A 27,149-nucleotide genomic window follows, 5' to 3' on the forward strand; every position below is an offset into this window, starting at 1 on the left:
GCCTTCAATTCCCTGCGAAACAATGAAGAAATTGTGGTTCTCAAGGCAGATAAAGGAGGAGCAGCAGTGATCCTAGATAAAGAAGATTATATATGCAAAATGAATGAACACCTCAATTGTGGCAGTTACAAGACGCTGAACAAGAACCCGATCCCCAAGATTATGAAAGAGGTGAAAAAAGCAGTTTTGGAATCCAACCTTGATGAAAAATTAAAAAAGAGATTAATTCCCTCTAGTGAATGCATCCCTAGAATTTATGGGCTACCCAAGATCCATAAGGAAGGAGTCCCTCTGAGACCAATTGTCAATACAATTGGTTCCCCAACCTATGAGCTCGCTAAATACGTTGCAAAAATCCTGAGACCCCTTGTGGGAAACACTGATTCTTTCATCAAGGACTCCCATGACTTTGTGAAGCTCATTAAGAATGAGAAATTGGATCGTGAGGAAATCCTTGTCAGCTTTGACGTTGTGTCCCTATTTACCAAGATCCCTCTCGAAGAAGCCATTCAGGTTATAAAAGAGATTACTGATCCAGGGACTGCAAGATTGGCCAAAATCTGCTTGCGATCAACAATTTTCACCTTCCAAGGAACATACTATGAGCAAACTTCTGGAGTGGCAATGGGATCCCCCCTTTCACCGATCGTGGCCAACCTATACATGGAATAATTTGAGAAGAAGGCCTTGGATTCTTACCCCCTGAAGCCAGCATGGTGGAAGCGACTCGTCGATGATACTAATATAAAATGGACTCATGGTAAAGCAGAGCTTGACAAGTTCTTTATTCACCTAAATTCCATCTCCTCAGAAATAAAATTCACTATGGAGCTTGAAGAAAACATGAGCATTCCTTTTTTAGACATCCTCATCATGAGAAAAGATGATGGATCCATTGGGCACAGAGTCTTCAGAAAGTATACCCATACAGAGAACTACCTCCACGCTAGCTCCCACCATCATCCAGCCTAGAAACTTGGTGTTCTAAACACTCTTGCTATCAGGGCCCTTCGAATTTCTGACACTGATCATTTGGATGAAGAAAAGAAGCATTTAGTCTCAACCTTTAAAGGTTTAGGCTACAAAGAAAATGAGATTAAGAGAGCAATTCAGAAAGCTGAGAAGAGGATGATATCTCATGAACCTAAAGCCCGAGATCAATCTGAAGATGGTAGGGTTTTTCTTCCTTACATTCATGGAGTTACAGATAAGATTGCGAGAGTCCTAAGAAAGAAGAACATAAGCACGCAATTCTCAGCCCCTGGAACAATTAGGCAAAGTATCAGATCGGTTAAGGATAATATTGATAAACAACAACTTAAAGGGGTCTATAAAGTCGATTGCTCATGTGGGAAAAGCTACATTGGTGAAACGGGTCGCTCCTTGTAGACGAGACTTAAGGAACATGGAGCTGATATTAAAAATGAAAGGTCTCGTTCTTCCGCCCTTGTAGAACACTCATCAAAAACTAAGCACCATGTCTTATTGGAAAACGCCTCCATTATCGCTAAAGAAGAGCATCATCATAAACGAAAGATCAGAGAAGCTCTTGAAATCATCAAGCACCCGCAGAATCTAAACAGGGACAGTGGTTTGGAGATCAGTGGAAGCTGGTTTCCCCTGATTAAAGAAAAATTAACCCAATATCAATATAATAACAGTAATAATAATAATAATAATAATTATAATATTAATAATAATTAATAATTTTCCATTAAACCCTACAATATTAATTAATTAGATTTTCAATTTAATCCCTTATTAAATTCAAATATCTACTTTATTATAAGATTAATAACTTTCTAATAATTATAAAAGTTATTAATATGTCAATAATAATCATTATAATTAATTATTATATTAATTATTACATTAATATAATTAATTATCATAGTAATAATAATTAATAAATAATCAATCATATTAATTAATAATTAATAATAATTAATATAATAATTATTTACATCATATTTTTAATTACAGTTATAATCATATTAATTAATATAATATTAACTAATAATAATTAATTAATTATATTAAGTAATAATTATCAATTATATTAACTAATAACAATTAATAATAAATAATCAATTAATTACTATATTTATTATTGGTACATTAATAATAATTAATATAATTATATTAAATAAATAAATAATAAATAAGAATAAACATTTATAATCATTTCAATTATAATCATATTAATTAATATAATAATAAATTATATTAATTTAGTAATTAATTATATTAATTAATAATAATTAATTATATTAAGTAACAATGATCAATCATATTAACTAAACATTACTTAATAATAATTAATAAAATTAATAAAAATAAACAATCAATATAATTATTCACTATATTAAATTTTTTTATAGTAATCATCATACTAATATTTATTATAAAATTAATATTATTAATTATTATATTAAATAAATAATAATAAAATAAAAATAAATAAATAAACAATTATAATCATTTCAATTAACTTGAAAAAACTATATTCATTACAATAGTAACAGTTGAAGTAATAATAATTTTCACTCAAAATTTATATATTAATAAGAATAAAAATAATTATAATCAATTCAATTCAATTAATTTTAATAATATATATTTAATAGTACTTATTAATAATTATTATTTAGATAATATCTAATAAATAATAATAATAATAATAATTAAAATTAATTAATATAAAAATTAAATTTAAAATTAATTAATCATGAAGGAGCCGACTTCTCAAAAATTGAGAGCCGACCTTCCCTTCCCTTATTTTCCCTCCTCATTTCTATTTAAACCGTAATAGTCTGCTCTTCTTCTATCAAAGCATTCATGTTGTCCTGATGATGGATCCCGGTTGGGATTCGAAACGTTGGCAGAAATTCGTTCTTACTGTGGATTCTCCGATGACTAAAGAAATAACAAACCACAGAGGTCTTAAATCCAGGATTGGAAGTCTACTGCAGGTTATGTCTTCAATCTTGGTTCTGGACCTATTACATGGGATTTCAAGAAACAAAGTGCCATTTCTCTTTCTTTAGCAGAAGCAGAGTATCGTGGCGCCATAGAAGCTAGTAAGGAAGCCATATGGCTTCGTCAGATCCTATCAGAGTTTGGCTTTCAGCAACAACATCCGACTACACTTTGGTGTGATAATCAAAGTGACATTCAACTCTGCAAAGATCTAGTCCAACATCAGTGCAACAAACACATTGAACTACACATGCACTTCATCAGAAAGCTCATTCATGACCATGTTCTTGAAGTGCAATATTATTCAATCGATGATCAAGTTACAAACATCTTTACAAAAGCTCTCATAGAGGCGAAGTTTACTAAACTTCGATTTATGGTTGGAGTTCAGGAAGTTGTCACTAAGGGGGGATAGGTTCTAATGCCTCCTTCCTTCTCTTATTGTGTCATATTTGTAAATCCTTCAATCCTATCCCAATTTGTTCTTAAGGGGGGATTTTAGGATATTCCGACACATAGGAAATAGTTAAGTATAACTTGGTCTAGTGTAGAGTTAGGTAAAGTGTGTTTCTTTACTATGTACATTTGTAACTTAGAATCCGATAGTCACGATATGCTCTAGACATGAAGTGATCCACCAGTTCATTCTCTCCTTGGTATTACCGACACTTGATCCGTGGCTTAACACCTGATTGGTCCATGATCGCTATTTAAAGAGCATGAAGGGTCATTTGTAGGGTGACCATTCATGAGAGAAGCTTATGTAAAATTTCTTTCTTTTATTAATAAATTTCATGAAGTGGCCACGTTGGCTTAGGCCATGGACTATTTCCCTCTTTGAGGGTTTTAACCACGTCTAGAATACTGGTGTATTGATCTGTGATATGTTTGTGAGCAGCTTCCTTTGGTGTTCTATCTGAGGAACTTACCCTATAAATTCCTACAACAAACCTACTCTAATTCTTTGCAGAAAGTAATTCACAATCTATAACAAAAATTTTAGACATGCAATAAGAAATAACACACATGAAAATAGTATTTTTCTTGGGGAAAGCAATTTTCTAAAAATCCCAATGCCTGCTTGCATTAATCTGATGAATCGAGATGTATTACAATGGCTTTTCTCAACTGAGAACAACTTGCAAGTGCATAACTTATCTCTCTACTCATTGAGAAGCTTTGATGTAGACTTAGTCAATTTATGCCTCTACTTGAGCCCCTATTTCCTTGTGCAATTCCTTGAGAAATTAGGCCCTTATTATTTAGGAATTTCTCCAAAATGGATTGCGCAATTCCTCAAGTTGATCATCAGATTGCATGCAACACCTATACACTCTGAAATAGTCTACAACTGATGTTACATTGCCTTTGAATCCCAACCTCAAATGGGTAACTTGAATTCTCTACATGGACTAGCTATTTTGGGTTGATTGATTAGTTAAATAGATGATCACTAAGTTTGACTGAAGTCCCATTGAAAAACTAGCCTTCCACTAGTTCCTCCAATAGTTGGAACTAGTTTAACTGAAAACAACTTGAGATAACTGAATTTGATTGGTACAAATTAGCAACCAAACATGCTTAAATGAACTCTAACTCCTCCAACTCGAATTTACTGAGTAAACTAGGTGACACAAGCCATGTCACATAAGTTAATTGCATCCAAGTTGTCTACTGATGTGGAAATTCATTTTTTCTCAATTTAATCAAGGCAAAATCAAATTAACAATTTTTTGCTGCATTTTTCAACATAACTAAAAGCATTAAACTAAGCATAAAATCAAACTAACTATAACTAAACAAAACTAAGAGAAGAAGAGAAATACATCCCTTACATAGGGGCCCTCCTGGATCAGCGAAACACTACTAAAGAGTCTATAGAACTGAAATTAACTTAGCACACATGCATTTGAAAAAAGAAAATTGTTGTTTGATATTAATTAAAGGAGAAAATATAAATCTTCTACATTTGATTGATAAGCATATGCTTAACACTTAGCCTCTTCTCTACCTTCTTCTAGCTCTATCCTCCTATAAATGATTGATATCGTGCCATGTTCATTAATATAACTCATCCTTCATACAAGGAAATATGTTACAACAAGATAGAACCAATCCCTAAATAAGTGGATCTAAAACCAACTTAACTTAGATGTAGGATGATGGAGATCATGTGAAGATATTATGAAGATTGTGTGGAGATCATATGAAAATCACGAGGAGATCATAAGAAGGTAAAATGGCATCAAACCTCCTAAATTCCACATGCCCAAAGTTGTGCACAAGGCTAAAGGTTAAATAGGGAAGTGTAGATTTCAGGGAACAATTCTAATAAATCCCTTTTGAAACCTCATCCAAACATCCCTTATGTTGTACCTTTTGAGGATTTTGTTTTTGTGTCACCTAAAAAACCATATTATTCACAAAACCCATGTTTTTTATTTTATTTACTCATTTTCATAAAATTTTAAATAGCATGTAAAAATTGCCTCTTGTTGGCTTAGGGGGTCCTGACCTAGGTTCAGAGTTAGTTCCACCAAACAAATCCCTACACTATTGGCCCTCTTGGCATCAATCTGCATAGCGCGGACTGAAGTCTCACCCGAAGCAGTATGGGGGGGTGGTGCTGGAACCAAGTTTCTGCATCCACAGATCAATGTGATGTCTTTTTGTGACCTAGATCTGCCTACACGCATACCTCTAAGCCCTTATGGCTTATCATTATGACTTCCCTTAATCAGCCTGTAGACCTCTGCGAAGGTCTATGACTAGCTTTTGCGGACCCTAAACAAGAAAATTATCTACTTACACGCACCATATATTCTCCTTAGATCAGCATTTACTCAGATCTACCTAAGTGTTTAATAACTTTAATAGAAAGTGTTATTATCTTCGCGCAATCACTTAACATTAATTGCATTCAGATAATAAGACGGATCAAGTAAATTCATGCATCAATACATCATTATTTCATAAAGATATTATTCATCACAACATATATCGCATTCATACATGATAGAAGTAAAGAGATAAAACACATAAATTTATGCAACAGTATTCTTTGTTGATCTTCAGTAAAGGCTTATAGACTCAAAAATTTGTTGTGCACTCAGATACAGGGGTTCACGCACTCATCTGCAGACACTTCTCTAGGCCTCTGCACACTCAGCAGCAGAGCCTTTATCCCCTATAAGACTTACTTCTTTGCGCTAGCCTTCTTTTTTCGTATTGATAGACAAGGCATAGATCTGCCTTAGACTCTCTAAGACACACCTATTTATACAATCCCATGGTCCGCAGACCATGGGTAGATCTCAAAAATTGACTACCTTTACATGAAGAAGGGTAAAAACCCTTTTTGACTCTTAACTAGCTTCGCGCTCCGCGACCACAATTTACGGAGACTTTACATCTTTTTACATCAAAGCTTGGGCTTTTTCCCCAAAACTGACCTGGGGGACCCCATCCCAATAGGCCCCCAACACAAAGGTCATGACTCGCCCTCGAGTCACTCGACTGGTGCGGTGATCTTGTTGCTTTACTGGCAAAACCTCTCATGGTCAGCCAAATCCGAATCCTCCATCTTTAAAAGGGGAACCTGTGCCAGCTGTGGACCTTCAAAAGTCATATTTTTCAGCAACAGGGACGTATGAATGACGAATTTATCCACATCCGGGTCCTTGGTGACCTTCACCTTTCCTTTACATGGAGGGATACTCCGACAACTTGGAAATGGGCTCCATGCCCTCAACATCTATATCTTCAACGCCCTCTTCGACCTCCAAATCTACAACCTTCTTAGGTTGCTTGTCCTTCTTCTGTGCTTGGATAGCATAGTGCTTTCTAGGCGACTCACACACTGGCATTGGCCTCTTCTACTTGTATTTCTTCAACTTGTGGGTCTCACATACTGGTGTAGGCTTCGGCCTAGGTGACCTTGGTGACGTAGGCACAGGAGCTGAAGCCTCCATGTTCACCACTTCTGGGGTTGCTCCTTCGGAGGTAACAGTTCCTTCGGTGCTTGCAGTCTCACCTGGTCCTGACATAGTGCTACAAATGAACTGTTGGGTTTCCTTGGGTAGAGTATCAAACACAGAGCTTGCAACAAAATCCTCGAAAAACTTGTGATTCATAAGCGACAGACAACATAGCTCAACAACTCGAAGGGTGCAAAGTGTTCTATGCTAGACTGGCACACGTAATTTATAGGAGAATTCGAATTAAAATCCAACCATTCCCCCCAAAATCCGTCCATTAATGCTGATTTGGTAGTAGATCTCCAAAGATTTCAGCCTTAAATGTTGCCCACCTACTCCACTTAACCGTCTCCTGGCTGTCAAATCATGAACAATGACTCGAATGATCATTTTCTGGTTGTGCTACACCGTATCTCCCTCCATAATACAACTCCCTTCGTGTGGCTTTTGGTACTCCGACATCACCATATTTCACGTAGTCCCCCTGTTGCGGAGTCCCCAAAATCGGACATTGTGGTTTATAGTCCCGTGCTCCCTTATGGCTCCCTAGAGCACTAAGACTGTCCCGCTGTCATGTAGTCATTGAGTCGGATCTCCTGCATATGGCTTCAATTGACTTCCATTCACTCTTCCTAGAAAAGGTTCTCCATTCAGCTTTGTGAGCTGAACCGTGCCTCCATCTATGATTTCTTTGATGACATATGGCCCCAACCAGTGCATATTAAACTTTCCTGGAAACTTATCGAACTTACTGTCATATAATAATACCAAATCATTTACCTTGAATGTGTGCAACTTGATGTGTTGATCGTGCCATGATTTTCACGTTCCTTTTGTACTTGCTGATGAAATCCAGCCAAGAATCTATCCTCTTTGAGCTCCATCAATTGCGTGAGCCGTTCTTCCAAGTCTTCGTGGTATGCCATCCCTATGACAGTTGCTATGTGTAGACTAGGCATGATATATTCCATACACATCACTGCTTCTATGCCATAGACTAGTAGGAAAGGTGTTTGACCTATTAGTTTTTTACAACTAGTCCTATATGCCCATAACATTTCCGGTACGCGCACGTACCAATCATTACGCTACGCATTGAAAATATTTGTCAGCGTATTCTCCAAGATCTTATTGAAGGCCACAACTATTCCATTAGCTTGAGGATGATATGGTGTACTTTTCTGATGATACACCTGGAACTCTTCTATCAGCGCGTTGATTGTTTCATTGAGGAAGTGCGCACATGTTTTCTTGCCTGGGGGATGAATTGGCCCTACAAAGTCAATAGCCCATTTCTCAAATGGTTGTAGCGACACCTGAGGATTTAGAGGTAGCTCATCCCTTCGTAATGGCCTGCCCGTTCTTTGACATGCATCACATGCCCTACAATATGCTTTGGCATCCTTGTGTATTGTAGGCCACCACAACCTAGCATGCAGAATATTCTGCTTCTTTGCCTTTCCTGCATAATGTCCTCCTGTAGCTCCTCCATGAGCTTCAGTGAGGAAGCTATGTCGTTCAAAATTAGGCACATATCGTTAGAGTATCTCATCCGATCCCACCTTATAATAATGTCAGGCAATTATTGAGAAATCTGTTGCGCGCACTACCAACTCTTTCTTCTGCTGACTGGTGTATCCTTCTAGAGCCGACCCTGTAGTCAAGAAGTGGATAATATCTACAAAGTGGTTATCCACTATGCGCACAATGAAGAGTTGCGCATCGAGCAACACTTCCTCCAAATTAGTAGGTTCCTCCCCTGTCTTAGTGCGTGACAAATGGTCAGACCCTGCATTCAACCTTCCTGGTTTCACAATTACCTCAAAATCATATTCTTGAAATAACAACAACCATCTGCATATTCCCCCCCAACACAGTATTATTGACTAGATACTTCAATGCAGAATGGTATGTGTACATCTTGAAATGTCCGCCCAATAGATAGCGTCTGAATTTTTGGAGCGCATACACCATAGCCAATCCCTCGTGCTCTGTCGTTGAGTAGTTTTTCTTATCTTTCGACAACTTTCGACTCACAAATGTTATAGGATGATCCATCTCTCCTTCACAAGCCTGTGTTAGTACCTCTCCCAATGCAATACATGAGGCATCAACGTGCACATGGAATTCCTTCTTCCAATTTGGGAAGACCAAGATCAGCATGGTGATCATATTTTCTTTCAACACATCCAAACTATGTTGACATTCTTCATCCCAACAGAATGTAGTATCCTTCTTCAATAGCTTCTTCATAGGCACGGTAATCTGGGCATAAGCATTAATGAACTTTCAATAATACCCAGTATGGCTAAGTGTTGCGTGCAGTTGTTTGATACTCCTTGGGGCCTCCAAATTGACTATCACCTCGATCTTGGCAGGATCCACCATTACTGCTTGCTTGTACACCACAAGACCCAACAAAATTTCAAAGGGGACACAAAATAAGCATTTATTCAAGTTCAACGCGATCTGATATCTTCGACACGTATCCAACATCAAGCGTAGATTGGCTACATGGCACTTTACTAGCCCAAACACTGTCCAATCATCAAAATATACCTCAAAGAATTTGTGAATGAACTCTTTGAACGTCACGATGACTATGCGAGAGAATATCATCAGCACATTCTTGAGTCCGAATGGCATCACCGTGTACTGAAAGCACCCCCATTCTGTCACGAAGGTTGTTTTGCTCCTGTCTTCCGGTGCGATCTTAATTTGATGGTACCCAAAGAACCCATCAATGAATGAGTAGGCCTCCTGCACTCCAACATTTTCCAATACCTCATCAGTAAATGGCATCCTGGAAAGGATCATGGACACATGCATCATTAAGCTTTCTTAGATCTACGCAAATCCTTATCTCTCCCTTCTGCTTCTTTTCTTGAACTACCATTGGGCTCACCCAATCAGGTTCCTCCATTGGTTCGATAATGCCTGCTTCAAACAACTTGTTCAATTCCAAGCAAACCTTTTCCTTATGTTTGGGATTAAGGCGATATGGCCTCTACTTAGGGGCTTCACATCCGGTTTCAAAGTTATTTTCATCACACCCAAATTGATAATGATGCCTTTCAAGTCCAAAAATTTTGTAGGAAAAAGATCCTGGTAGTCGCAGAGTAACTCAGTAACTTTATCCACTGTGGCATCATCCCGTAATCCCCAATCTTCGCAATTTTTGGCTCTGCTTCAGTACCAATGTTTACTTGCCTAGTCTTCAATGGTGCAATGATATCCGAGTTTTCTATCTGTGGACCTTTGACCTCGCGGTGGCGTTCCATTTCTGGGATATTGATATTCGTTGGATCCTCGTCCTCCCCTTCAGCATTCACACTATAGAATTCTAGCACATGGTGTATCTGGGTGCTCCAATCTAGTTGAATCAATTCCAAAGGATCCTGCGGAATTATGAAGATCGCTGCCTTAAACTCCTGCATCACCTCATCAATGCTTTTGAATTCATCTTCAAAACTGAAGGTCATAAAAAATACTTCCCTTAATATATCCCACTCTACAGTGTCATGGCAGAGCTCTATTTCCAGGTACCAATTCATAGGGATTATATCCAAAGTGTGACAGAATAAGTGCACCCACTCTGGTTGCGGCTTTGTTTTGTATACTTTAGTCCACTTTGCTAATCGCGCAGATCATTCCTCCCATCATATTTCTTAGTTAACTGCACTTTAGGATACCAAATCGCATCCTCATCATCCTCCTGTAATCATGACATTCATCAAAGCTACCCTTGTGCATACCCCACCATCAAGCAGGCATAGCGCGCAGTGCCAAATCCGAAGCCTGAGAACAATGATCCTCCGGGACTTCTCTTTCAAAAGCATCCAAAAAATTATTTGCATCGTTTAAACCATCGTAATAAGGTAAATTTCTTACCTCCGAGGACACACAGCGTGGTGATTTAGTCATCATATTGCAGTGCAGCGTAGATACTTCATGCAGCCCGTTATTCCAATGCTCCAATTTTTCGTCTGAGTCTGAGGTATAGGAGCTTTCGCAGTCCCATGCAATCCATCCATCAACTGTTGGATTAACCCAATCTTGGTCTTGCGCCGTAATTTTGTAGATTTGATCCAAATCATCATCACTTTCCTCATAGTCGCGGACTGGTTTAGTATAGCGCAGTCCTTTGGCAGGGTCTAATGGTACTACAATGCAAAGTGATTTCCTTTCAAACGACATTGTCTGCTTCCTCAAATTGACAACCCCATTCATGTCAATAGCCCAATCAATACTAAGGAGCACAGGGTATGGATTGTTGTCATCAAAAATCTCTATCACTTCAAAATCTTCCATCATTCTTGCACCTTCTATATCTATGGTCACTCCATGCAATCGTCCCATAGGGATAATCTTCTGTTGGTTCACCATCCTCAACTTAATCAGATACCACTATAGTGCAGGCCTCCCCTTTCTTTCCCATGTATGTTTAGGAAAAACGTTCGCATCAGATCCCAGATCCAAAATAACCTGGTCCATATCATAGTCTCCTATTTGCATGGTGAGCCTCATCTCGCGCCTTGTCCTTGTCTTATGTTTTCCAATCTTTCTAACTACGCAGTGTCCTTCAGGAGCGTCTTTCTTACCAACACACTTGTTTATCAATTCTTGTAGCCCTTTCACAACCTTGCTATCATGCAGTAGTTTCATACAAGTCTCCAGGAAGGTGGTAAGCACAAAGGGGTCAACCTCTGTAGGTGCACCAATTGCTGGTAGTTTTCCCTGACTTCCTGAGGTAGAGGCCTTAGCGAAGCTTTTCTTCACCTCCATAAACATTTCCTTCATGCGCTCGAGATCAAAACCAACCTCCTTTTATGGGGCCTTGCGGACCCACCCACTTTCTTCAGGTTGTTTTCCTTTATCATCACCAGTAGTTATTCCTATTCAGAGCACGATATTCACATTTGTATCTTCCTCGCGGGGCCCGGCTCTCATCATCTGTATGTTCTGGGTAGTATGTTGAGGCTGTGCCTTCTTCTCCAGCATCTCAGCTATCAACACAGGGAATTATTCTATTGTATGGTCAAACTGAGTGCAGTATTTACATGACGGGTGTGTCTGACTCGTAAACTCCCATGTGTAGTGACCTCGTGTTCCGAAATTATAGAAAATAACCTATCCATGACCTCTACCAGGTCCTCCTCGTCTTCGGCCTCGTCTGCACCCTGATATCCTTTATGCGCTCCCCCAGAGCCCTGATCCGGAGGCTGAATTTTTGCTTGCATTCGATACGGAGGTGTCCTCTCCATCATCAGTTCATAGCTACGGCAGTGGCACTCATCGTGGCCCACTGATTTGTAGAAATTGTAGAACAATTGTTGTGGTGTCTGCACAAATTTTTGCAGCAAATGACATTTATTCGTTACATGTTTTCCAGCCACCTGACAAATAGCACACCATAGCACGAGCCCCATACTTGGTCCTACTAGAGCTTCCTACCTCAGGGGCATCCCCCCCCGAGATATAATTCGCGAAGATAGGGCAATGATCCTTATCATGCCCCTGGCTCTTACACTTGAGGCACTAGACTTCTTTGCGCACCTCTGTCGTGACCTCCTTTTCTTTTTTCAAGCTCTACAATTCCAAACAGAGGTTCTGCAACTGTGTGTGAATTTGTTGGACTCCAAAAGACACGTCCTGAATAGGTGTTTCATGCAATTTCATCGTGATTTCCAGAGCTTCCGCCTGAGTTCCTATATTTTTTTGCGATAAAACAATCCTTACGTGGGGCAGGAGCACAACTATAAACCAATCATGGTGCTGACCATCTGTGAGATTCATATTAGCTTTGCGGATCCCGCATTTCAGTCTTTGATCTAGCTCCCAGGTCATTTCACTGGGCCTCATCGTGATTTCCTTAAATCTAATTACTGATTGTGAGGCAGACTTAGGCTTACCGAATTCTTTGTTGAAAGCACTTTGAGTATCTTCTAATGATTTCAACGGATTATCAGTGCAGTACTTAACGTACCATGTTAGTGTGCGATCCTACAAAGCGGTAACCAACTGCACCTTCTTTATATTATCATTTGTAATCTGTTGTGTTGTCCACACAGCCTTCGCAACAAACCAAAACTGATCCGGATCCTCACTTCCTAAGCCCTTGAAAACTGGAAACTTCATGGTATTTGACATGTTGAACGGTGGTGGTGGTGGTGGTGTGGGTGACGGTGTATGTTGTGGGGGTGAAGGTGGAGGTGGCATGGACGGTATCTGCGGAAAACCCTGTCTTATCAATTGGACAACACTCTGCGGTGAAGCCTGTGTTGCTCCCTCGTCGTCACTCACAGGAGGTCCAATCAATGGGCTATATTCAGGGCCTGTTCTTCCCCTATTTCTGAAGAGCTTCCCACTTTGCGTAGCTCCAAACATCAAGGCAGTGGCATAACCTGTTTCTCACAAAACAACATCTTAATCCAAGTATTCAAAGATCTTTAATACTCACCTCACCGTCCTTTGAAGAAGCGTCACTCTGCTTTGTTGTAATTGACTGAGGTGTCAACCACGAATTCTGTAACAAATCCTCCTATAACCCAATCAAGCCAATGGTCAACATCGCACATGTTCTTATCTTCATAATCTTCCAACCTTCGCACTAGCTCCGGAGTCCACACTATTGGATGGTCAAGCCTCCACCTTCCTTGGTCGTCTACCAATTTAGCTACCCACTCATATAGTTCAATCGGGAAGGTGCAAAAGAAAATTTCATGTATTTCTGTGTACAAATATCCGTCCAACAACAGTTATTTTTCAGGCCCAGATTCCTATTTTCTTGCACTGTGAATTCGTGGATCTTTCTATCCAACCACTTCAAAATTTCCTTCTTGGTCGAATTCCAGTGTTTCTAACATCACACATCTCTTTATGTAGATCCTGGTCCTGGAAATGGAACCATTTGTTGGCTTAGGGGGTCTTGACCCAGGTTTAGAGTTAGTTGCACCAAACAAATCCCTAAACTACTGGCCCTTTTGGCATCAATCCGTGTAGCGTAGACTTAAGTCTCACCCAAAGCAGTATGGGGGGATGCTTGAACCAAGTTTTTGCATCGAGATATTAGTGTGATGTCTTTGTGTGACCTAGATCTACCTACTTGTAGATCTCTAAGCCCTTATGGCTTATCACTGTAACTTCCCTTAATCGACCTCTAGACCTCCACGAAGGTCTATGACTGGCTTCTGCGGACCCTGAACATGAAAATTATCTACTTATCCACACCGTAGATTCTCCTTAGATCAATATTTAGTCAGATCTACCTAAGTGTTCAATAACTTTAACAGAAAGTGTTATGGTCTTCACGTAATCACTTAAAATTAATTTCACTCAGATAATAAGACGGATCAAGTAAATTCGTGCATCAATACATCCTTATTTCTTAAAGACATTATTCATCACAACATATATCGCATTCATACATGATAGAAGTAAAGAGATAAAACATAGGAATTTCTACAACAGTCTTCTTTATTGATCTTCAGTAAAGGCTTACGGACTCAAAAATTCCCTATGCACTCAGTTGCAGGGGTCCACGCACTCAGCTGCAGACACTACTCTAGGCCTCTACGCACTCAACTGTAGAGATTTTTTTCCCTCTAAGACTTACTTCTCTGCGTTAGCCTTTTTTTTTGTACCCATAGACAAGGCATAGATCTGCCTTAGACTTTCTAAGACATACCTATTTATACAATCCAATGGTCCATGGACCATGGGTAGATCTCAAAAACCGACTCAAGTTTACATAAAGGAGGGTAAAAACCCTTTTTGACTCTTAACTAGCTACTCGCTCCACAACCATAATTTGTGGAGACTTTACATCTTTTTACATCAAAGCTTGGGATTTTGACCCAAAACTTGGGCTTTTGCCCCAAAAATGACCCAGGGGACCCTTCCCAACACCTCTCCAACTATCCATTACATGAACTTTTTTTAGCTACACCCAACTTTTTAGAAGTGAGTTAGGAAAAGACAAAAAATATTTTAAGTAACCATCAAATCATGGAAATCGTCTATATTAATGCTCCTATGTCTTATGAAGTTTGTATGAGTTGAGAATGGAAAAATATATGGTAATGAAGGTAATAATTAATGACGAATAAAGAGAAATTTATAAAATATTACATAAAATGACCTTTGAAATCATGTCAAAACAGGAGCCCAACACCCTATTTTTTGAACGATAAGGAGTTTAATGTGTTTTTGGGTTAATATTGCAGTTAAATCATTATATAAATGGGGTCCACAAACAAAGAATATCATACATCAATTTTCCATCTAGTTAGGTTGTGACCTTAAATTAAATTATTATTATTATTATGATTGAAAGTAGAGTTTTGTGATTTGGAATACTTTGGAATTTTAACTTTGTCCAAGCAAATGTAGTAAGTACACTTAATAAGGGAACGATACAATTATTAACCAAAATATGTGATCTATTTATATAGTGTAAATGGGGTAACCTATCATGAAATTTTGTGAGCCTTGTATTCAATTAACTATATTGAACAAAATATATTATATTATATAGCTATATAGCACATCCTCCTCTTACAGGACCCTTTGTCATCAAAGCATTGGAAAAGGTTGGTTGTCATTAAAAATCTTGTTTCAATGTGTAATCCCCCTACTTTATGATATATTATTAAGGTTGTATTGGGTTGAGTAAATGAGATGATAATTAAATATTCTAAGCTTCTAGCAAAATGGTGTATTACAAGAGGATCATTGCGTCCTTGGTCAATAGTTTCTTAATTTATTTGTTGATAAGGTTCTTGATTCAAACTTTTTGTTTTTTATTCTTAGTTTTTTTGAATTATGGTTCTCTAGAGACATTATTATGAAAATATGGTTTAGAAGAATTTTTTAGTTTTATAAGATCATGTAAGACTATTAAAAGACTTCCTTTGCTATGTGAAAAGTCACTTATAACATATTTTTCCTAGCAGCTAGATGTTTTTCACAAGGTTTTATTCCATGAATGTTCTTAGATATGTAGAGCACGAATGTATTGTGTAACAATATGCATCAATTCTCATAGTAGGGAAGAAAGCAATATATATGTTAGGGTTTTACAAGGCATGTAATAATGACATTGAATAATCAATGCATTTGTGGTCCAATGATGTGTATTAAGGAAAATATACAACATAAGTATGATATATACTACTCCAAAAATAGGTTCTTATCCTAACTTTCTCCCACACCAGCCACCCGCCCCACTCCCACACTATACCCCCACCGCCCCCAAAAGAATAAATAAATAAATGTTATCCTTAAAACATAAAATAAACCATCTAGATATATATCATGAAATGACATTATAGAAAATATGGTCCATTTATAGTTTGAAATATCTTATCTACACCCACAACAACAAAAAGATAAATCATGTATACTTTAGCATGTCAAAATAGGAGAATGTCTACATAATCAAATCCATAATGGTCAAATAAGATGATTTGGATTGGATAATTATATTTTTTTCATTCATGTCAATGCTTTCAGGGTGGAAAAAGTGGAGTAATCATCTCTCAGGACCATTCTTACCAAAGGGGCCCAGTTTGGCAAATTGGGGTCTGAAACCTTCTAAGAACGTTTTAAGGCATCAAATGATGTTTTTTGGGGTAAAAAATTTCCACTTTAGTGCGACACATTTTTTTCCTATTATACACACAAACACCTTTCCAATGATGAAAGAATCACATCAGTGAGAGTATGTATGCAAAAGTTATGCCAATTAGAAGTTGATCTTCCTGTTTTCACCACCATAATTCGAGAGGATGCAACATCAACCCCCATTATTCATGGAAAAGGGGCTAGACATGTGATTATGATGAAGAAGACTCCAAAAGATTCTATATTGTAAATTTGTTTAAGAGTTGTGGTTATGATGAAGAAGACTCTAGAAGATTCTATATTGTAACTTTGTTTAAGAGTTGTGGTAGTCAAACCTAACCACTAGTAGGTTATTGGGTTGTGCTATAATCAGGCCACTAGGAGGAAAAGGGGTTGCATTCTCTCGAGTGAATTTGTTCCATAGCTGAGAAAAAATAACCAAGACGGATAGGAGATAGAGCACACAAAGAATATTTTTGCATTGTAGTATCCCACGGGCCATTGGTCATACCTCTTTGTACTTGTAGCCATATTTCCATTTAGAGAAAGAGAGTGGAGTGGCCTCACTTTCCAATTGGAATTTTTTTCTCCCAAAAGGGTTTCCCATGTCATATCTTATGTCAAATGTGTGTGTGTGTGAGGATTTATTTCACTGTTCTCTATTTTCTGTGTAATGTTTTTTTTTTTTTCTAATTCACATGCATGCACTATTAACAATATTCTACAGATCTAGAAATCTAAAAGGAAATAAAACTGTAATAGTGTATAATTTCATATTTTAAATATAATTTTATCAGATCTATTGTGACAAACTGCCCAGTGGAATATTTATAGATCATATTGGTATTATAGTAGGTTTCTTTAGGTGTATTGTGGATATTTTCAAGGGATCTATATTGTCTAGGCCAAAAGTCATAAAACCTTAATCATGGACGATGAATTTGTGAATAACCCTCGTGATCTTGCAGAGGAGAGGTTTTTGTGGTTGGAACAACAAGTCACTAATATAAATAATAATGTAAATATCCTCATGGTGACCCTGAGTAATAAGCTTGGGATATTTGGAGAAGATGGGGATTCAAATGTAGAGGACAAATCAGAAGGGGAGTCAGGAGATCAGGAAGAAACAAAGAACCAATCAAAAAAAGAACCCGAGAAAGATCAACCCAGTTTGAGTATCATGAATCAATCACAACCCCTACTTAAAATGGAAGAAAAGGTTGATATCAAGTTGTATCATGGAGATATTGATGCAATAAAGCTAAATCACTGGTTGCAAAAATTGGAATTGTATTTCATTGTCCATCAAATTTAGGAAGAACATAAGATTTCATTTGTGCGAATGAAATTAGAGGGTCATGCCTTGATTTGGTGGGAAATCCACATAGACACCTTAAGGTTGGAGGGAGAACCTATAGTGACTAAGTGGGAGGACTTCAAAACCCCCATAAAGTCAAAGTTTTACCCTATTGGATATGTAGAGGAACAATGGAACTACTTTAGCAAAAAGTCGGGGCAAAGTGTGCAAGAGCATATCAAAGAGTTTAGAAATATGTCCATAATTTTGGTTATCTCCCAAAATAACTCATATGTACTTCTCAAGTATTTGGTGGGTCTACACTGCCATCTATGGGAGAAAATGATGTTTTTCAAGCCCAAATCGGTGGATGAGGCTTGTGTACAGGGACAATGCCTGGAGAAAATGGGCCTAAAGAAGGCACAATCAAGTGGACTGAAGCAGAAGGAGAAACATTACGCTTCTAAAGAGGGGAAGAATAAGAAAAAGGGGAAAATATAAAAAGACAACAACCACAACACACCAGTGCAAAGATCCAATCAACCACTGCAACCAATGAAAAATTAACAACCATTCAGGGGAGAATTGTTGGAAGTTGCAACGAGAGATTAACCCGAAGAAAACAAATAAAGACAATAAGAAGAAGAATCTCATGGGTGCTAATTTGAGCAACCAAGTTGAAAGTAGCTCGGATGTGGATGAGAAGATCATTTGTAGATCAGTGCATAAGGAGGTGAATATGAGTAGCCTTCCACAACAAGAAGAGAAATAAATGACTAAACTCTTACATATAAAGATACAAGTCAAAAGGCCAAGATTGATGCTCTATTTGACTAAGAATTGCAAAGTGAATCTCATTACAACAAAGTTGGTCAAGAAGTTGGGGTTGGAAGCTTGTGATCATCCAAGGAAATATCGACTAGGATGGGTAAATAATGATGCAAAACTAGAGGTAACAAAACAATGCAAAATTATATTTTCCAATAGTGTTGATTTTATTGGTGAAGTAGAACTAGATGTGGTTCCCATTGATATATGTGGACTCATGTTTGGGAGTCCCTAGATGTACATGCAAGATGCAATATTCATGTAGAGAGCCAACCATTATTAACTTGTTAAGGATAGAAAATCATTCACTAGTAATGTGCACAATGGAAAGTAAAAAATATCATTGATAAGTGCCAACCAATCCAAGAAATTTATCAGTTCTAGCAAGATGTTTTATTGTTTTTAAGAGAAAACCAATTTGTAGAAGAGTCAGTAAGAGGAAAGGTATCCCTAGAGGGGTGTGCTAAGAAATATAAACAAAAATTGGAAGAGTTGCTACAAGAATATAGGGATGTGTTCCAAGAGCCTAAAGGGTTACCATCAAAGAGGGAAGTGGAGCATGAGATCCAACTATTTATAGAATACCCATTGCTAAACATTGAGATATACAGGTAGTCTAGTATAGAATAAAGTGAGGTGAAGAAATAGTTGTAGCAATTACTGGAACAAGGTGTCATTCGACCGAGTACATAACCATGTGGGCCAACCATTATCATTGTGCCAAAGAAGGACGAGATTTGGCGAATGTGTATAAATTATAGATAATTGAACAAAATCACACTCAAGAATAGGTACCCCCTACCTAGGATAGATGATCTGCTAAATCAATTGCAACAAGAAAAATACTTCACCAATATGGAATTAAATTTTGGATATCACCAAGTTCAAGTCAAAGAAGAAGATACCTGGAAGACCACCTTCAAAACCAGGCAAGGTTTGCATGAACGGTTAGTCATGCCATTGGCCTATGTAATACACTAACTACATTTATGAGATTAATTAATGATGTATAACACCCTTTTATAGATTCAGATGTTATTTTATATTTGGATGATATACTAGTATGCAGTGCTACCTGGGAGGAGAACATCTCACGTTTGATGCAGGTGTTGGAGACATTAAAGAAGCACCAACTACCAGAAAATCTCAATAAGTGTGAGTTTTCACAACAGCCTTTGGTGTATTTGGGGTATGTGATAGGTAGAGGAGAGTTGAAGATAGATCCTACCAAGATGGATGCCATCATGAAATGGTTGATGCCTACTAATGTTTCTGATGTTATAAGTTTCATTGGGGCAACACAATACTTGGGGAAATTCATAGCCTCATTTTCAGCAGTAGTAGCACCACTCCATACCATAACAATAAGTGTCAATATTTTCTAGTGGGGAAAGGGTTAGCAGAGGGATTTCGAGGAGCTAAATAAGAAGATCATTCAAGCACCAGTTTTGGAAATACCAAACTTGTGGCAGCCCTTTAGTGTGGAGAGAGATGTGAGTGAGTATGTTATGGGAGCAGTCTTGAAGTAGGGAGGAAGTACTGCATGCTACCTTTTTGAGTTATTTCATAGGGAAGTTATTAACTAACTTACCTACAAAAAGGATCTTTATGCCCTAGTGAAAGCTATGAAGAAGTGGCGGCACTATCTGATGGGAAAGGAGACAGTAATCCACACATATCATCACCCACCATAGTACCTACAGGCCTAGAGTAATATACAACAGACCAAGCATTACAAGTGGATGGGGTTTTTACAACAATTTCATTTGGTGATCAAGTACAAGAAGGGAAACATAAACAAGTTGGTCGACATGCTTTCAAGGCTTTCCAAATTAAATATCACATCTGTGGGAACTCTTGTGCACATGGGGCCTGTTGGGTCGTTTATATACCATTATTATTGTCACTTTTGAATGCTTATTCCACCCATTTCTACCATTCTTCATCACGTCATTTATCATAATTTATCATATAATTCTATTTTACAATGATTTATGCTCTTATGTAAAAATATTATTTATTCTCCTTTATTTCTAATAAATTGATGATTATGCATGATTTTATCAACGAAAGTTTAATAAATTGGTTATAACATTATTCACCATTTTTAGCCTTCAAGATAATTTCCAGATTGAAGATTTTATCATTAAAAGTGCCAACTCAGAAATGCGCTGGAATAAGAAGTGACAGTTTTGCGGTTGAGATTCTGAGCAAATGAAGTAGAATATGGAAAATCTGGAACATGGGTTTTGTCCAGAACGGACCCAATTAACTTTGTCAAAGAATGGCTTGCCCAAATTCGGCTTGTACTAAGAGAAACGTAGGGTTCTTTGAGCACGATTTTCTTAGATTTGTTGTTGCGGCCGTCCTCCAAATCTCAGCTGCAAAGCCAAATTCGTCTTGCTCTTTTTGAAAGATGGATGGAAATATATCTTCTTGTTGATCAATTGGTTGGAAACAATCTAATTTTGTAATAGAAATTATGTTGTACTTATCTTTATTGTAACTTCTCTTTGATCTCTCTCTATTTAAATGAAAACAAAGATCAGAGATGGGGATGATTTTGGGGATGGAAAAATGATGGAATTGAGGATTTAGAATTAGAGATTTAGAATTAAGAATTCATGATAGATAGGAGGAAGAAAGGATTGTTTCATGCTGTAAGTCTCAAAGCTTTAGCTGTTGTAATGATTTCACCATTTAATGATTAATACCTGATTTGGGAGTTGTTGTTCACTCTTTTCATCTGAAGTAACCCAGCGGCGTCCGCTGGCGGCTAAGGGCCCAGCCTCTGGTGGAGTACGCTGCTGCTGCTCCTGTGTATCATATCTTTACAATTGCTTTCATGTGATGGTTTGATTTCCTTTTCATTTCTTTAAATTGTTTTGTTCAGTAATCTTTTGTTTATGAACATTTCGTTGAAATCATAATTGGATTGTGTCAGTGATAGAATTATTAATTATAACTTGAAATGTCCTTCTGATAATTCTGATCTAATATTGCGCTATCTAATTAAGACTATGGTTCATTTAATTGCTGCTCATTTATAATTGCAATGGCTGTTCAATTAAGTTACTATTCAATTATAACTACGATTGATGTTGCTTCAATAACTGCAATTAATGTTCATGCTGCTAAGGTTGATGATTCAATTACATTTATAGTTGCTGTGTCTTTTTAATTACTTAGTTTTGCTGTTCGGTTCCATTTAAGATTGCTGTTTAATTCTAGTATTTTAGCATTGCTATTCCTTTCCATTAATAAATCATTTTTGTTAGATGAAGCTTTGCTGTTCATTTCTGTTGATTCATTGCTAGAGTGCTTTTGAAGAGTTTTCCTAGTTTACTTTCAATAGCAGCTTTAGTTCAATTTCAATTTCCTTTTAATTGCTTTAAAGCAGGACTCTCAACTGTAGATAACATTGGTTATTGCTTCCTCGTTCCCAGATTGATTGTCTTGTTCCGGTTTGATTTCAATTGCATCAATCTCTAGAGGAATGAGTTATTGCTACTGTATCCTCAATTGATGTTTGCTGAGTGAATAGTTGGATTTCAGAGCATTTGAGTTTATGTTATTGTTAGATTTCTTTTTCAAGCATTCATTTACTTTTGGGTTTTAAGCACTATACTGCAAAACATTACTCTTGAGTAAATAGCCGCCTCAGACTGAGTACACTCTTGAAATAAAAAGTCATCCCTGGGTTGATAATTAATGTGAAGGTAATTAGGAGTTAAAAAGACACCTTTTTATCGCTCCACAGAGCCATTCACCGATGATTCATACAAAGAGGCATCTTCAGAGGATGAGGACTTCAAGGAGGTGTTTCAGCAGTTTCAAGGTCAGAGTCATGTGCACAATGGCGAAAAAATCATTGAATACCATATCCAAGATGGGTTACTCTACAAGTTGGATAAGATATGTGATTCTAAAGGTAAGTAATTATAGTTGATTAGAGAGGCTCACACCTCCAAGGTTGCATGACACTTTGGTGTGGGGAAAATTGTGGCTAGGTAGTTGTAGTGCTATTTTAATCAATCCTAATTGACCAAGACTGCAACCATTTAATTGTCAACCCAGGGTAGGTCTGTTACTTTAGTGGATTTTGCATTATCCGTGCCAATACACTACAACCAAGGGTGAAAATAGAAAACAGTAAAGAATGTTGCTGAATCAATTGTAAAAAATAAATCATTCATGCAGAAATTAAAACACTCTACAGAAATGAAATCACGCTTCACAATTACTAGAGCAAAGATGCGCCACACACTGTATTGATAACTACACCAGCTGGTCAACTACTATACTGCTAATCAAATATGTGTCACAACATAACATAATTTTGGAACTCAGGTAGATATATTCTACAAATTATACATCGACAAAAAAAAACCATACAAAAAATAAAAGATATAAAAAATAATATACAGCTACTATACCACTGTAGTCCCTGCTAAAGAGGAGGGTCCTTCCTCCCTAGCAGGGGCGCAAGAATGAACACGAGATTAGTTAAGGAATCAACTTGGAAACAACAACAACATCACCGCAGTGTCTTTGATATTAAAAACAATTAAAAGTTACAAGATCAAAATAACAGTACTCTCTATGTCGTCCCCCATACCTAAGAGATTAAGTTTCTCTTATAGTTATTACATACCCAAAATCAGGAATAGATTAGTCATGAGAATCTCAGGATTCTCATGCTGATCATAAAATTTAAATAGTTATAACTAGTTCCTAAATATGAATTCTATTCAAATACATCGGTTAAGATCATAACCACTTGGATCTGTCACTTTTTAAATAAACAATTCATAACTCCCAATAGCTATTGCATGGAATAGTACCCACGGCTTTTCCAGCTACGGTTTAACAACATCCTGTGGTCAAATAATGGTTTGGGATGTAACAACAGTCACTGGGTAACAACAACCTTGTAACGACACGTGAGGTGTAACAACAGTAACCCGTAACAACAACATAGTGTAACAACATCATGGTGTACAACAAGATTTGTTCCATCCCGCTCTTAGATTGATCAGTGTGGTTGTTCATCTCAGAACCTCGTTCTCGCAAGCAACACCTGAAAAAGAGGATAGGATCCAAAAGTCTTCTCCAATGCTTACCCCAATTAGCCATAAAAAAGGAATATTTCATCGTTATATTTAGCAAGAATGGAAAAATAACATTATGGAAAAATAGGTTGTTCATAATAAGGAAAAGGCGATTAACATGTAAAATTTTGTTGGCTTGGAGGGAAAAAGATCAAAACTGGGGAAAGAAAGTATAGGAAATAGGTACAAAAACTACACCCATCATCTCCAACCACCTGAAGCAATTGCATGTACTCATGAAAAACCTCAGTTTCTCTTGCTATACCTTTGATGCAAGTCCATAAAATTATAGGCACCAGTAGTGTCTTCACCAAGAAACCTGTATCCCTGAGTAGCCATCAGTTGTTGCGACCATGATTCTTCTTCATAGTCACACAAGTGGTAACAGGACCAGTATTCGTCCACCAGTAACTAAATTAGAGGATATTTGAATCTAAGTTCGATCCAGAGGGCTCCCAATGGCTGCACCACTCGGGCATATTTTGCTACTTGTGTAACAACAACCACAAAATTCCTGAACTCGAAAGGATCTCCTTCTTGTAATCCAAAACTATAGCCTTCAGTGGGCTTAAGGCACCCTGTTAGTGCTCGACTTTTCATTTGTGCATAAATATTGAGGCAAAACCCCACAATCCTTTTTCTGTAAGTGGCTAATTTTTCCCTAATTTTCGGGGTACTTAGGAACAACTTGAACTCACGTCTCAATTCATAAACCATTCTTGATTCTTCCCTAATCCATAATGCTGCCCTTTCTTCATTAGTCTCACCTGACTTCATGGCCAAATGCCATTCGATTTGATTCCTCATAAAATAAATGAAGGCTTGAAATTGCAAATCCCCCATATAAGAGAGAACACTTGCCACCATCTTTATACTGACATATTCACACATCATGTTATGCAAAAAAAACTCACAAAGTAAGATTTGTTCATCAAAATCACAAGCACGAAAAGATTAAAGAAAAGTAGGAGTAGAAGAACCAAAATAAGATTTGTTTTCAAAGACTACTTTTAATTGAAACAAATAATAACGTTCCCATAAGAACACTAGATATGACGGGGAAGGCCTCCTGCAACCTAGCAGGTTCAAGGCAAGCTCTTGAAGCTTTGTCTTATCATTTGTTAGATCTAGAACCCATCATTGCAACTGCTGCAGTTGTTCTTTTTTCTTCTTCATAGCTTCCTTATTCATCTGCTCTTCCCATTCTTCCTTTAACCATTTCTCTCGGAGTGAATTCATCATCTTCTTATGTGCCTTGAGTGAGATCGTTCCCTCTTGTGGAGAGAGTGCCTGTTGCTTCCATTTTTGTAACTCTGGTATCAATAACATTCTTTTAGAACACCATCCTTCATCACGACCTGGTGTTCTCCCACATGCACTAACAATTGAAGGTGTAACAACCTCTTGAGGGTGAAACTGCTCCATTTTGGCTACTGGTTCTTGTGTAACAGCAACGTCATCAATGAGTTCTTGTGTAACAACTTCTTTTTCTCCCTAGTTAGCTTCCACTTCCACTGTTGGTTCTTGTGTAACAACATGTCATCCAAAGGTTCTTTATGTATCATTTTCCCCTTCGTTAGCTTCTATTTCCACTACTGGTTCTTGTGTAACAACAGTGTCAACTACAGGTTCATGTATATCAGCTTCTTCTTTTTCCCCTTGGTTAGCTTCTACTTCCATTGTTGGTTCTTGTGTAATAGCAGTGTCATCCAAGGGATCCTGTGTATTAGCTACCAAATTACTCTCTGTGGAATGCTTCATCTTAGCTGTTGGTTCTTATGTAACAACAATGTATTCAACGGGTTTTTGTGCATCAGCTTCCCAAGACTCACTTTGTGTTTCCCTCGAAACATTGTCAATTGCACAAACTCTATACCCCACTACCACTAGCTCCTTGGCATAGGCCGTGCACACAGAACTCGGAACATTTTCCTCCCCGACCCTATCAACAACCTCATCCAAAGTATCTAACCCCGGGGCCCTTGCCTCTACCTTATCCTCTGGTAACTTCTTCCTTAACTTTTCATTTCCTCTTTCTAAACTTTCAATTTTAAGCAGCAAGGATTGGGTCTCATTCTTACTTGGTGAGGAAGGTTCCTCTAGCCGAACCTGCTCTTCATCTTCCTACCTCGCTTCCTCCTTGTTCTTCTCAGACATGGATGGGCACTCTGGGTGCCCACTAAACCTTACTCTATGTTTCGATCGCTTATCACCAATTGGCTTGTCAACTGGTCTCTTTCTAGCCCTTACTTTCAAGGGCTGGAGTTGCTCCTTGGTTTCCATTGGAGCTTCCTCAGATGTCCCAACTTGCTTCCTGTAGGTAGTCCTAGCCTTCATTCTCATAAATTCATCCCATCTCTTGCCCTGGTGACTTAGGGCATCTAACACAATTAGCTTGATGAGGCCATGGTTTGTGATGCAAGTCTCTGGATGCGTAGTTGTCTTCACGATCGTGGCCATATGCTTGATATTCTCCAGTAAAAAGTATGGGATGTTTATCTTCAATCAATGTTAAAGGTGATTTAACAATGAGAAGTGGTATTTGAATACAATTGTTGCCCTTCCCTCACAGGTGATATACTTAATGAGGTAAAGGGAGACATCTTCCCATGGCTGGGGAAGCGACAACCTGTAAATTCCTCTTCCTTTGTTCAACATTCGTTCCTCAACTTGGAGAAAATCATCCTTCAAAGAGGGGTCACTGATTTTTCTATTAAACCACCTTTTTCCCTCTATTGGCAATGTTGTCACACGGGAAATTACCTCCTCTATAACTTCCAGTTGTAATCCCCCAACCTCCGTTTGATTCCTCTTTAAATTCTTAGCGAATTCCATAGCAATTGCCCCATCTGATCCTTCTAGCCTTTGGAAAAACTCAAACCAACCTGCGTCTTTAAAAATTTGGCATGCTTCGGGGAAGTTTTCCAATGCCTCTGTTGATTCCGTTTCATGTCGAATTTTCATCCCACCCATTGCTACATTGTTTCAATGTTGTTCTCCTCTCTTCTCCTCCTTGAGAAATTCCAAAGTGATTGGCACAATGCTTAGTTGTTCTAGCTCTGCAAACTTTTCTTCTCCACTTCTGTCTGAGAGTTCTGAATGAGGATGCAACGCTTCAATAGCGGGTAAATGGTAGGGTGATGCAGTAAGGTTAAAGGTAGGAATTTCAAATCAGGATACGTACTGCGCAATATCGTTTCCTTATTAATGCTAGGTTATGGAAGGTCTAGTCTGAGGTACAATTCCCTTTTCAGCACGATTAATCATTAAATGATAATTATTACGAGATCATCATAATTTGGTTTTGGTTTAAATGCTCACAGGTCATGCAAA

This window comes from Pinus tabuliformis, chromosome 4_2 (genome assembly GCF_031772625.1).
Source record: "Pinus tabuliformis cultivar Carrire ecotype Pingquan chromosome 4_2, CPIR1, whole genome shotgun sequence".
In the NCBI taxonomy this organism is placed as follows: Eukaryota; Viridiplantae; Streptophyta; class Pinopsida; order Pinales; family Pinaceae; genus Pinus; species Pinus tabuliformis.